Here is an 8,288-nt window from a genome sequence, read left to right as displayed (position 1 = left end):
AAGCATAGCACAGGGCTAAAGGTTTGAAATACAAAACAGATTGTGCACTGTAGCATCCCATAATCCCCTGTCCCCATCAGCCCTGTTTCAAAAGTGCTGATTCCCTGTCTGTTACTTTAGATGAAAATAAGGAGCCACTCCCCACGCCCCTCTGAGAGAACACAATGGTGCTCTAGGAGGAGATTCAGGTGATAAGGCGTGGGGGGGTACATCGTTATGACATCATAAAGTGTCCACACTCTGATCAGCTCATTTTCAGACAGGTTTTTATATAAATGGATCAGGACAAAAGGTGAGTGAATATGTTGGGTATAAAAGACAGGGACAAGCGGATTTTTCACAATAGGTGACCTTTGATATCAATTAAGAGTTAAGTTCAAAAGTAGAACTACCAAAGAAGGACCACCAAATTGTACTTAAAGAGGACATATTCTGCTTATATCCAGGTTCATATTTGTTTTTTGTGCCTGACAGATTTACAAAAATCAAAAAGGTCTTCATTTTTCTCATATTCCCTTTAATCCTCTGTCTGAAACCAGAGCCAAGTCTGCTCTGATTGGTTAGCTGGCCAGCTCTGTTCTCAACCGCTTAGGGATGTCCCACCCCGTAGCCTATCACGTGTTGGAGTGCTAGCCAATAGAAGCATGAGTGATACATGCCACTACAGTATAACGGAAGGAGACCAATGGAGGCGTTTCAGGCAGGGTATGTGGGAGAGAAACTCAGTATACATCCCTTTAAATCAGTCTGGTAAAGTATTCAAGCCATTATCTGTCTCTCAATGATTTCTACCTTTAAGTCCTCTTAGTCCCACTGCATAATTTCTAGACTTATTCTTTGTAACAATGCACCACTTTCAATTGCTTTTCCAAAAAGAAAAGGATCACTATTCGTGAAGGTTTTTGTAAGGCTTCGGAGAAATTACCGTATATACACCTCCATTCAAAATAAACGTGGAAAGACATCAAGGCTATTAAATCATTACTGACAGTACGCTGATGCTGAAGCACTTACTCATGAAAACAGATGTCTGCGGGAGAATTGTTGAAAAGAAGTAAAGATAATTGCGTAATGGCTGACAGGATGTGAAAAGTACCTTATATCAGTGATAATACTGTTCTTAAAATAGATATTGAAGTGAAAGGACTAGATCTAAAAGCAGTATGTTTTTACGTGTGAAACAAAATGTCTCAATTCTCAGAATTCTGACTTTTTTCTCAGAAGGATTAGGGCCACATGTTTTTTTTTTTGAGAGGATTTGTTCTGAGAAAAATCTCAGAATTCTGACTTTTTTCTCAGAATTCTGACTTTAATCTCAGAATTCTGACTTTTTCCTCAGAACAAAAAAACGTAGTTTTTTTTTGGGAGAAAAAAGTCAGAATTCTGACTTTAATCTCAGAATTCTGTCTGACTCTTTTTCAGAATTCTGAGATTAAAGTCAGAATTCTGAGATTTTTCTCAGAACAAATCCTCCCAAAAAAAAAACATGTGGCCCTAATCCTCTTCCGTAGATACAGACTGATCCAGATTTGAAAATAGTCTGACATCAGTGACGAGGAGCTCCGCCTATATGACCAACTCTCCACCAATCAGGGGAATGAGAGGTTGCCGTGGCATGGTAACAGCATGGTAACATGCTCGTAACTCGGCCCCCTCCTTTGCAGGGGGGCGTGGTCAGATGCAGCGCATGCAAAGACAGGGGTGGAGGAGAGCAAAATAGAGCGAAATGAGGCATGGCTAAAATGCATGATCTGTTTGGTATTTTTAAAAAGAAAACGTATAAATATTCCTTATATAGATATGGCCTACAATATATTATTCAAATATAGCATGATAGGTCTCCTTTAAACTTAGGGGATCCCCTGACTTTTCTTTGAGCGCCACGATTAGGTTCACATTTGTGGTTTTGAGTGAAATGTCTCAAAAACGATTGGATGCTTTGTGAAGACATTTGGTACACATATTCATGATCAGTTTATTCCATATAGCACACGATCCACAGGTCATCATTTTGTATTTTTCCCAATACCTTGGACCAAATATTTCAAAACTAATGAGATTGCTGTCATCCTCCTCAGCTTTATTTTGTGTAAATCGCTAATTAGAAAGCACTTAGTATGGTGAGCATGGCATTATTTTACCTCCTATTCAAAGCTGAATTATTGTGTTATTATGGCAAAGCTTTTGGACTACATTTAATTTTTGCATGAAAGGAAATGTTAAAGCAAATCTCTGTTGAGAAGGCAATTATTTCATGTCTCAGGTGCACAGTTTTTAAATCTGCTTCACCAGCTTTGCAGCAGGCTCTGTGAGTCAGAGGAGTGTCTGGTGAAAAAAGAGATCTGAAGAAAGTCACTGATTTATTCTCATCACAGTAGCAAAAAGAGGTTTTGATTGCGCACAAAATACGACATTAGTGCGTTTCAAAATGACACCATGGGTCAGTCCAGGTCCTAGCCCCATACTGTATATCATTATCCTCCTGGTTGTCATAGTTACAATTGCAGATGAAATCATGTCTGTGCTTGATTTTGAGTAAGATAAACTGTGTCATGGGGTGTGCTTCCACTTGGGTTGAGACATCCCCTTTTTTGTTACATAATAGCAATGCTGGGCAGATCTTGTGTAAGCATCTTCTTCAAAGTGCTCTTTGCTTTTTTTGTGCAGCCTCTGAAGGAGCCTGAAGTTGACAGTATTTCCACTTTTCAACATTTGCAGTGCAGAGGTAAAGGTTGATATTTACTCACATTGTTCACACAAAATGAGGATTAGACAATGACACAGGAGAGATGATATGCCATTTAACTGATAGGTATAAAAGTGGTCAACAGGATTATAGATTTATTTTACAAATGGTGTTCTTTCTGCAATAAAACACTTATTTTAAGCACTTCCCTATAAGAATGTCTATTTATACAGTAATAATATCAACTGCATTTTTTTGTGCAAGCCCCCTGCCCCACAATCAAGCGCACCTTGGGCCTGGTCCATACTTTTGATTTAATAATACTAGACTGATTTGTTGGCAGTGCCTTTCAAAAAGCTTCTATTAAAAAAACGTCAGTCTTGGGTTGTATAAGTCCGCTGTCGATTCAGGCATGAATGAGTCCGTTTTGATCCCAATCTATAACGCCACACTGATACTGAAGAAAGAAGGCTTGGAGAGTCCTTCAGCAAACCCCAGCTGACTCACATAATTGATCGGCATGAAAAAGAGGCATTCATTAGACATGGAAACACCACTTCAAACAAAACATCATCACGACAACAGATGGACAACGCTCACAGTGCTGAGAGCCAATTATTACTTCGTCATCATAAACACACTGGAACTGGAACAATCTAAGGGAAGTTAAAGGAGATTGTACGCAGAAGAAGAATGTGTTTGGTTTGGATTCCAAGCAGAGAAACACATTCACCGTCGGAGAGGAGGACATTACATTTATTAAAAACATTTGATTTCGTTTTTTTGCTGTATTAAACATAATCTTTTCAGCCTCACAGCTGCTTCCTTTGGTAGCCTTTTCAAACATAGGCTGCTGCTGGGAACATCATGAATCAAATAAAGGCTATTGTAGTCTGCCCTTGGACAGAAATACAAAATGTATCTAACGCTTGTGATATTGTAGGCCTACTTTCACACAAGGCAAATGCTCCAGTATAGCAAACAACAACATCAAAATAGAAAAACATCAACATTCTGACTGAAGAAAAGCTAATGATGTTATGGCTTATCATGTGATAATAAAAAAAACAGCTTTTACTATAAATAATCCCAACTGTAAAAGTTATGTAACAAGTATACCACTTTTTGTATTTCATTGATGTAAGCCCTTGCTTTTAGGTTGCAAAACATACCACAAACAATAATATTAAATCTGATATATCAAACATAAAATTCTATATTGTATTTAGGCCATAGCATGTGGCAGAGCGTTGCATAGCGCCGGGCAGGAAGTGGAACGGTCAGAGCATCCAGTCAATCCCCAAAATAAACACATTTTGCAGACCATATCGCTCCGTAGTCTTTCAGGAGAATAAATGCCAGCGTTCTCCTCCGGTTTACAGGCACTGTGTAAATTATATAGCGTAATTATGATGATGAATGCATTCTTTGACCACTAAAATACAGCAACACATCTTTGATTCATGTCGTTTATAACTGCACTATTACAATTATTATTAACTTTGTCTGTACAAAGTAGCCTGTCCAGGAAATATGTCCAAATCAACAAAAACTGCGAGCCGAGAACTTTTTTATTGAACTCATAATGGATAAAATGGGTAATAGATTCTAAAAGTTTGGGAAGAAAACATTGTTTAGGGAGATATAGGACCATATATACATACAACAATACAAATATGACATTTTGTACATGCATTCATGGTTCCCAGCGGATGTACGATATGAGGTTTACATCTGTGGCTTAAAGGAAATGTCTAATCAACGATTGAATGGATTGCCAATCGTTTCCTCTCGGGATGATTTATAATCAGTTTCATCTACAGAAGGTCACAAATTTGAATTTTAGTTCATGGCCAAAGTCTTGCATTATTAATGACCTTCCCATTGGCCTCAGCTCTACGTTATCTCCTGCTTTTCTATTGTGTTCCTGACTGAATATCTTTTTCATGTTTTTGGCTTACAAACCTTGAGAAATTGAAATTTTTCATGATTTTCTTACCAAACAGTCATATCAATTGTTGATGAAAGTAATCTTAATTTTCAGCTCTTGTTAGCATGCTAAAACAACATGGTGCTTTTGGTTTAATGATACACTTACTTAAACTCAGCATGCTAGCATTGTCTTTGTGTGCACATTTGCATGAGGCTGGTGTTTAGCTTAAAGCCGGGCCTAAGCCTGCAGTGCAGCTAACATGGCTGTAATTATACTGTAGCTGTTTACAGAGGACGTCTTAATGCTTGGCCACACTCTTTGTGGATTGAAGATGCGCTTCACCCCTGGGTGCCACACCATTGCTTCAACATGTCATAGAACATTTGCTTCCCTATTATTCCTTTGATTTATTTCTTAGGAACTGGCATGACTTGCAGAATAGTATTCCCAGTGATATACATGTGATCAGCTCAGGGGGGCGTCTCACCCCTACCTGAACCAGCTTCGTATTGATTATGGTGCAGACGCTCCCTTGTGTCCTTAGGCTTGTTGAAGTGTGAATCTCAGAAATGAAAAGCAGAAATAATTACAAGCAAGATCACAGAGCCAGCATTCTGAAGAATGATTTGATCCATAAAATACGAATTGGGAAAATATGTGGCATTCTAAAGTTAAATCAAAAGTTGTGTTGGAAGAAATAGGCAGCACTCAGAAGTGAGTATACAAATACAATTACCTTTGACAGATAATCAGAATTTTTAACATTTTAACTCATTGAAATAATGGGCTCTGCGTTTTCATTTATAATTTCTCTGTACAGATTGATAATTTCACCAAAGATGAATAGTTATCTTAGATTTATTTGGATAATGTCAATTTTTAAGTGATGTCATTTAATTTGTGGCAGAATGTGAGAAGATGTTTAAATGTTTTAACACACACCAACACACACAGCCTTTACGAAGTGTACTGTTTGAAGCGCTATTACGAATGTTTTAATATTTGAATCAAGACTGAAGTATATGTATAATGAGTTATAAGCCTATAGCATATACACACTCTATATGACAGCTTGAAAACAGCAATTTAGACGTGAACTTGTAACATCATGTGGTGATGAAGTGTAGATTAATGCTAGCTTCATTTGAGAATAGAGGGTGAAATGTTGTCTTCGTTAAATCCATCGTTAAACTCAACATTAAAATAAGCACAAATTATGAACACACAAGTAACAGTTTGATAGGTTGCTGCCATGGGTTTAGATCTGTCCAGCAGTGTGATACGCCTCTTTTAAACACCATTAATTAGTGTCTTGAATATCTCCAAAAATACACCAGAGTTACCTTGTTCAGAGTTTCAACAGTTCAAGTACCCTCATACTTCTGTCCTCAGGATGCATTATGGGAATCTAGAAGTCCTCAAAGACGAAGTGCTGAGGTTGATTTTTGGATCACAAGCCGGAGGAGCGTGGTGATGAGGAGGCAAAACAATTGAGAAATAAGATAAGTCTACTGTTCTTGTAAACTGCTGAGTGGAATGGATAGCTGTAGCAACAGTACAAAAGGAGAGTGGCTTGTTGCTTGTTTCATTCAAATGGTTGCTTTATGCTTTATACAACCCTTGCATATTTATTTCTACTAACATCAGTTTGGAAAAGCACATAACATATTATATATATTGAATATTCCGTGCAACATATATCAGTAAATCTATCTTCATTGTATTTAAACTAGCAGTAGAGCAGGGTGTCGACCTCAGCTCCCTTTACTCAGATGTTCACCTCTACTCACTTTGTAAAAAAAGGTATCCAAGGTCCCATCATATGCTTTTTTTATTATTAGGACAGAGAGTGAATACACATACTATACAGAGATGCTGTATGAGAAAACCAATGGGCTTTTGGAACATTGAACAATGTAAATCTATTCTAGTAGACCTCAACAATGGAATTATGATCAGTAGAAATGGCAAAGACATGGGACCTTTAAATCAATCAGTCCAATCTCGAGGCCCATTTACTCGAGCACTCTGTACTGTTGTACATTTTTATTCTGCACAAGAGCTTATACAATTAGATTGTACTGTGTCCAATACTCTCACCTGCTTTACGCTTGCACACCACTCATCTATTCAATCACTGAACATTTTACGGCCATGAAAAAAAAGAATTGCACTCAGCCAGAGCTTTTCCTGTCCACTCTGTCACACTTTCACACCCCAATGAATGTCAAGTGTACTTAATACTTTGTTTAAAATCAAAGCCACTGAGCTTTAAGAGCCCTTGCTGTCAGCTGCTGGGTACCTGTGTTGAAATGCCTGTCATTTTCTTTTGCGCTGTGCGCCTCTCATCAGGTTTTCATCCACAATAATATCAAACAACATCAATGACAGCTATTGGCCTGAATGTTTAAAATGTTCACAGTTCAGCATGTGATTATGGTAGAGCTGCATTCACAATTGTTTTATCAGCTATTGTGAAATTAATAACAAACTGTTCCAAATGATGGTGTGGCCAATGGTGTCAGCTGTGTGGTTTTATGGCCTGTGTGTAGGTGCTTCTGCTGAGCCTGTGTCAAGTAAAGATGAAGATGCACGTTTGAGCTGATGAGCTTCTCCCTATTTACTCACCATCTGGTCTGCGAAAGTGAATCCTCACATGAGAACACTGCTGTTACCATAGCAATCAATTCTGCAAAACTCCCTCAGAACCTACTGATTACAAATGAGTGTTAGTGGTATGTTTGTAGAGCTGCATATATATTTCGATTGACAGAAAAACAATTCAAACTATTTAGACAGCAACCTCTTCTTTTGAAAACCATATCAAGCACATCACCAAAACTGCCTTCTTCCACCTCAAAAAGATATGCCGTCTCCGCCTATCACTCTCCTTCTCTGCTGCCGAAACACTCATCTATGCCCAAGGCCGGATTAACCATATGGGCAACCTGCAAGTGCCCAGGGGCCCTTGAGCAAAGAGGGCCCTCAGTGAAAAGATAAAAAAAATCTTTTTTTTCTTTCTTTTTTCGGGCACAACCTCACTCATCATATATTGTTTTAAATGACACTCACTTTTCGCCATAAATAACACAGCTTTTCCATAGGGTCAAATTACTGTAGGTCTCTGTACTGTAGGTCTCACTATGTATGCGCTCAACTGTATTAATACGCGGCGGCGGTGTATAGCCGAATCACAGCCCCACGCTTGAGCAACCACACAATTTCACTGCATATTTTACTTTTGTAACTCTCGATGTTTTTGACAAATATAACTCCTCGTGTACTTGTACAGCCAGCCAGTCATATTTTGGCATTAAGTGGGGTGCTGTTCTGAGGTTTTGATTGATATTACCTAGTGTTAGGGAAATAATTTGCTTAGGTATTCAACCTTCGACACAGTTCATAATTTTCTCCTCTCACTGTCTCCTTTCCCATGGCATAGGTCTACAGCCTTGGGTATTGCTGCTATCTCTATTAAGGAGGGGCAGCTTGGGTGCATTGTTGTTGCCAGTCTATGACAGAGCACAAGCCGCCATGAGGTAATTTACTGTTCAGGGACAAAGGTTCCCTGGTGCACATTATTTCCTATTGACGAGAGCTCTAGTTAGATTCAGGGTCCATAATTGTTTAGTCTCACTGATAAAGAATGTTGACTATTACACTCCGAAG

At 38.5% G+C, this 8,288-nt stretch overlaps 1 long non-coding RNA gene across 1 annotated transcript; it reads right to left on the bottom strand.

The window, feature by feature from the left end:
- Positions 1-3,424: 3,424 nt before the first annotated feature.
- LOC307016457 lies at positions 3,425-7,385 on the bottom strand. Its single transcript, XR_013801812.1, has 2 exons — positions 7,248-7,385; positions 3,425-6,051 (listed from the first exon to the last, which is right to left on the bottom strand). It is a non-coding gene; the product is annotated as an uncharacterized lncRNA (long non-coding RNA).
- Positions 7,386-8,288: the final 903 nt, after the last annotated feature.

This window comes from Notothenia rossii, assembly GCF_949606895.1.
Source record: "Notothenia rossii genome assembly, chromosome: 8".
Classification (NCBI taxonomy): Eukaryota; Metazoa; Chordata; class Actinopteri; order Perciformes; family Nototheniidae; genus Notothenia; species Notothenia rossii.
Note: the sequence above shows the minus strand (reverse complement) of the source record. Positions and strands in the feature narration are given on the sequence as shown.